Source organism: Varroa jacobsoni, unplaced genomic scaffold, assembly GCF_002532875.2.
Source record: "Varroa jacobsoni isolate VJ856 unplaced genomic scaffold, vjacob_1.0 scaffold_574, whole genome shotgun sequence".
NCBI lineage: Eukaryota > Metazoa > Arthropoda > Arachnida > Mesostigmata > Varroidae > Varroa > Varroa jacobsoni.
The window spans coordinates 2,312-8,709 of NW_019213476.1; the positions used below are offsets into that span (position 1 = coordinate 2,312).

General features: G+C 37.1%; 1 long non-coding RNA gene across 1 annotated transcript; it reads right to left on the reverse strand.

The window, feature by feature from the left end:
- Positions 1-556: 556 nt before the first annotated feature.
- LOC111261630 (uncharacterized) lies at positions 557-6,032 on the reverse strand. Its single transcript, XR_002681115.2, has 3 exons — positions 5,173-6,032; positions 1,255-1,327; positions 557-870 (listed from the first exon to the last, which is right to left on the reverse strand). It is a non-coding gene; the product is annotated as an uncharacterized LOC111261630 (long non-coding RNA).
- Between the last annotated feature and the right edge of the window lie 366 nt (positions 6,033-6,398).

Genomic DNA, 6,398 nt, shown 5'->3' on the forward strand with positions numbered 1-6,398 from the left:
TTAAAATCAAGCTGCCTTTTTGTGAAACCGATCGACGTACCAGCGTTTACAAGCACCGAAGCCACCGCTAGCACTGTCCGCGCTGATGTATAATTAATGCGAATTTCGTGTCGGATAAATGAGTGTGAGCATGTACCTTGCATGACAAACTGTGTTTAAATTACCTTTTGGAAGGAACTATCAAGTTTTTTGTCCATCAAGGTCGTAGTCAAAAACGATAAGAGCCGATAACAGCCGCCCACAACGATCGAGAAAGAAACAGCAAATGAACTAAACTTACAGCTATAGTGAAACAGGAAAAGAAATAAACAATCGACGTCGTGCTGCCAAACACGCGTAGATTTCTTAGCACAAATCAACGCGAAGATACGTTAGCAGACGTTGTTGGCAGGATAGATCAAAAATTAAATCATACAAACCTGCCTAAAGATTTGGAACAATTGTGAACAAGCAGCACACAACTATTAAAGGCTTTTTGAAAAATATTAGACAATATAGTCGCCTATTTCAGATGACTTAATTTAATCTCACTGAGGAGTGCCGTTTTCCTAAAGGAACTCATAACCCTTCATCCATTATACAGCGTGCTGCTAACCGTAAAATCACTAATGCTACGACACGAGCAGCAATCCTATTTTTCCAAATCTACTTTATGGATGCACAAAACAGTATTGAACGCTGTTTACAAACTAAAACGTACAGAACTTTGTGTCACCGTTGAAGGAACAATCCTTTCTAAAGGGTGCATATTTTATTGGTCCTGATCGGCAGCCATCGGATGACTAGGAAAAAGTTCACAGTGCAGCGTGGAAATGCAACAGGCTCAGGTACGATACCGCGGCACATTGTATTGTGGCAGCAAAAACATTTCTGTGAACAAAAAGAACAAATTGCAGGTATCTTTAAGTCGCATCTCTATTATGACTACCCACAGTACGTAGTACTGTTGTCTTAGACGTAAATGATTAACACCGAAAACTATGCATGGTACAGAACAAGAAAAACTGTGCTGCGATTTTACGCTTATCGAATCATAAGCCCTGAAGATCTACTTATCCGTAAATATTGTAGGCAAGCCATTTCTTTTAACAATAGCTGAATTATATGGCTGGGAAGATTGAGTTTGAAAACCAATCCTATATTCAAAATACCCCAAAAATGTTTACGATTAGCCATATAAACGGTACTCAGTGAAAGTAAAAGCAACGAGGATGGATTCGCAATCGTTTGTAAACGTTTCACCCGCTCACCTACCTTCGAAGCAAGCCAAGATACCGAAAAGGATGTCATGATGTACATTCGGATGAATGGAAGCGTATCATTATTCCTGAAGATGAGGTGCGATACCGAAAACAATTGTAAATTACCCTACTGAGGACCAACAACCGAAAATTGGAGCAGATTTAATCATAAAGGTGCTTCAACTCAAAGAACTTCATTATAAGGCATCACATAAAAATATTCGACGCCATCGTATTCTATGTCGCTAAAAAAAAGTGATTACCACATGTCAACATTCTTGATGAAGACACCAAATTTCCCCAAAACTATGATACATTTATGAAAAAAAAAATAACGGATCCAAACGCAGATCCAAAACTTCACATATTACTCTGAAAACATATAATTTATGGTCTATATCATACAACCGAATTGGTTTGTGTAGAAGACGGTCGATACTCGAAAAGATACTTAAAACCGTACCTCGAACGTACACCGTATTGAGAATATACTCCATATAAAGGCGACGTTCTCTCAAAATTGGATATTCCGCAGGTTATAAACAAGGTCAATAGCATCAAAATTATAAAATTACATCACAGTGGGATGCTCCATACACTACAGAACTTCTGAAGACTTCCAATAGCCATTTCAGCGTTAAAGCAAACTTATCAATGTAACTCAGTAAATATATTACGAAACTTAAAGGACTTTACACATTTGAAGGAGATAGCAGAGTTTACTTCAAGTCGACATATATCTTTTTTCCCCAATTCATGAGCGATACCCATCTATCAAGTGATTTCATTACCTGTCGCCAGTACAATAAATATTTTTTCTAAGAAGGCATCTCCGTGCAACTAATCGAAAACGACGGAAAATCAACAAACAGAATAACAATAATAGTTTTTTGCAACCAGAGTTACTTCAAAAAAAAAACTTTACTTTACGTCTGTGTGCCTAAATTTTACATCTGAATCAATAACAAATGTAACAAAAGAAAAGAGGGTTGAGAATCTCCAAATCTGCCTCATTATTGTCAAAGAATCCTCTCGCGCGCCTACTAACATATGGTAAGAGGAAGTTATTTTTTAAGACTATTATTTTATAGTGTTGGACTCACTGAAAATGCGTGAGGGCACATTCCTTTCAACATTTAAAGTGGCTAGCTTACTTAAAAGACTTCTTTTCAACGATAAACATTGGTTATGGAGGATGTCAAATAAACCCAAATGCCTCAAGCGGTTCGCGATTCCTTTGTGGTTATGTTTATGATAAGAGAAATCACCGCCCAAACATATGAAACCTTTCCGTGAACGCAATAACCTAGGGCTATCACTATAAAGATTGACTACTTACGCAGAATATGATTCATACTATTGCCGAAGTCCGTTGATATAAAGCTCTTAGATATCTTCAGGTCAAATAAAAGACTCCAGTAAAAAGTTAGAGGACTGAAAAAAAGGAAAACGCGGATATTCTACAGGGACTATAATACGATATTACTGAACAAAAGCACACCGTAAAAACCCACGAGCCTCTTGTAACTGAGCAACAAAGACTATTCTGCAACAATATTTGCGGTCTTTTAGATAAAGGTAACGGCCACAGTAACAGGTAAAACCTTTCTGCCAATCTAATCTTAGCCAAAGTTTAGGAGGATGGAATAGAGACTATCGTAGTCGCGTCATCAGAGATCGAAGCAACTCTGATACTCGAAGGAAGAACTGACTTATCTTAATTTAGGATTATAACTTAGGTCAAGAAGGATGCCGTATGGAGTGCGAAAAAAAATTCTGAAATTCAGACCTTTGTACGACAGCATTTTTTTGGGATGCCTGAAACGAATATCCCATGATTAAAAAAGAGACCTCCGAAGCCGTTGACCGGACGCCCGTAATATATCCGTAAATTTTAACCTTTTGGAAGAATCCCAACTATATGTTCAGATGATTTCCCTAGCTGCTTTTAGTATTCAAACGGAATAGTGTAGTGCAGATACTGAACATACCTGTATAAAAATCATGCCCGTAGAGGCACTTAAAAATACATAACATAACCATTGACATGCGGCCGAACGACACTGACCCAATATATGTTGTTGCACAAATTATAGTATATCGATGTCGATTTGCGGTACAACCACGCCTTGTTATGACATTCCACAGAGCGTAAGAACAAGCAATGATAAGACGTCTTCAGCTCTTTCGAAAAAATCCGTACTTAAACACGGTTAACTGTACGTGTCTATCAGTCGCGCGCAAAACTCCCGAAACGTCAAGTTCTTCCTTAAATATATAACGACACTAATGTTGTCATTTGCAGTGTTTTGGAATGAAGTCTTTGCAAATAAAATGAATTAATTTGTTCATAAATCTGTAACTATAAACTGCACTAATTTAGACACACATGATATCGAAGTGGAAGCCCGGTTCTCTACGAGGTAGCCTCCACATCAACGACAAAAAACATTTTTTTTAATCAAAAAAAAGATAAAAAACGCCACAAAACAAGGCAAACTAAATCATCCTTTTTAGAAGTCCTTAAAACTGAGAGATCAAACAAGTCACAATGAGGAAAACCTCAAAAGAGAATGCAAGTAACTCGACATTGCTTCTACTGTAAACATGATTAGCCTTTTACTAGTATACAGATAAAGTCAAATGTATTTAACAGCAAAATAGATACGGAGCAAAGCGCGCGGGTTAGTCTAGTCTACTACCAAAATTGAGTTCATCTGTGTGCTTATCCGTTCAAGGATGTATATGCGCGTCCCTGTCCTGCCCAAATCGACTGCGTAAAATGTTCACATTGAATTGATTTTCTCACATATAATTAAGATCTATTTTGTCATAAAATTGATTTTTTAGATAGATACTTTCTGTAGGGGGAAAGTTCCATTTGGCCTTATAACGTAATGTTAATTTGAGCTAATCTGTCATTTATTGCGATCTTTCCAAATCCGTTAAGAAATTGTAAAAAGTTTAAACCGGGACGTTGCTTGTCTTCTTTTTTTTTAGCCCTACCGAAGGCTCATCATTAGATACTTCTTTTTTGACTCAGTACTATTAAGAAAAAAAGATACATCTTTCGTAAATAAATCATAATGTATAAAATATCAACTATATTTTGGACATTTGAATAATGTTCTTTAATTGGATGAATACATTTTCCGTAAAGTAGTTTCCTTCTGTAGGGGTTTAGTGCTAGTTTGTTTAATCTGCAAAATAGGAAATAAGTTATGAATTCTCTCAGCATATTGCTCACATTTTTTCATTGGCTAAATGCCCCTTTAGGCTACGTAGTTTTTCCATCTTATGACGCGTAATGGTGATGCGGGCAAGGTAATTCCATTTTTGGTTATTTTTGTGATAACCGTTAATACTTTTTGCGAGCAAATAAAAAGGCTATAGAAACATTTTTATAGGAAAGCGGAATCATCGAAATATTAGAATAGGCTAAAGACATAATTACAGCGTGATAGCAGAACTGCTAGAACATTCCATAAAGAGAGAACGAGATAAGTGGAGCACAGTAATTGCAACAGGATAAAATTTTCCATTGTATGGAATCAATCAGGTAAATAGTATTACTGGGCGAATAACAGCAACGACGGTATTCTCATAGCCACCGTTTATATTACTCAAACGCTTTACCCTGTTCATCAGTGTTAAATTGTAAGCATAGAACAAGTACATTTTTAATTTTCAACCGCTAAGAGTTCCGCACTTTACAAGTTCATACGGACGTGCTTGTTTTGGCTTCATTTAGTGAATTGTTTTAACAGCGGACTAACGACTGTGTTTTGACAACACATCATCAATTCTGCACAAATGTAACATATTCTCATGTGCATCATGTGATTAGTCGACTTAAACGCTATATCCTGTTGACAAGCGTTAAATGCTGTGCATCAAACGATCACCTAAAACAACCATTTCTGGCACTTACCATCATTTTTGCTTGTGCAGGGGTGATTGTGATCACAATTTTTGGCCTCTTTTATAGCAGACGTAGCGGCGACTAACTGCTAGTGGACCCAAAATGGTGCGTACGTACAAAAAACAGTCCAGTAAGACACAATGCAGCTTGAAATTGTGCAAGAAGCAGCTGCGACCATTGTGGATAAAAGCTTTTCTGTTAAGTAAGAATCTACTTAGTTCGGGATAAGCTACACCATGTTACGACGACAGCCCAAGACAGTAAGAGGAACTGCAACGTCAATACCAAAAGCGGGCTTGCTTCAACATATCTACAGTTGCATCGTGTATTTGACGCGTGTCAAGAGGCTACATCAACAGCATAACTTACCCAATGCGCAAGGATCATGCCAGGTTGTACCATTTTCAAAGAAAAATCGATTGCGTACGAGCATGTGAAGAAAGTGGACATAACATACCAGACATTTGAAACTGTAGCCAGAATGCGCGAAAGAAGCAGGTGATGGCATAAACAGCTTTCCTAGCCATAACCTAAAAAGATGTCTTTTGATACTGTGATACATTTTAAAAAGAATGGGTCGAATTTTTTTTCTGGAATTTTTAACCTAAAATGAAGTTGAAAAATTTTGTTTCTTCAATATCTCCAACCCAGGCAAAACGTCGTTCCTACGGTAATAGACCCCTCGAAAGTAATTCTATCTGGCAACATCTTTCTAGTTTTGGAATAACCGGTATACGTTTCAAAAATATGTAGTTCTAACACGATGACTACGCGTGCCACATGTTACATGAAACAATGATAATAATAAATGGAGCATACCCTGGTCGTGCGATCTCCCGTTCGAACCTTTAAATTTCTCTTTTTGGGTGTTTTTGAAGTGAAACATTTTTGTCAATAGGCCTATAACGATCCAGGCCTTCGAGGAAAAGATTACAAAATGTGTCACCAAAATATAGTATAACGAATAATTTAGTGAACTGGATTGCATTATTGTTGATAAACAGGAAATTTTTAGTGCGAGCACATAAATCTCTAAATCTCGGTTAACCTCAGGCAGCCCTTACAGGACAATTTTGGCCCTCCTCGAAACTGGTTGTACCTAAGAATATCTACGCTGGAGTTCATAGTTAGTCCAATTAGGTTAAATAAAGAAAAAGATGATATAGGTAGTATAGTTATTAGTTAAAGCTAAAAGTTTATTTCATTCTATAGCTATTTGTGGAGCTGGGTATGGA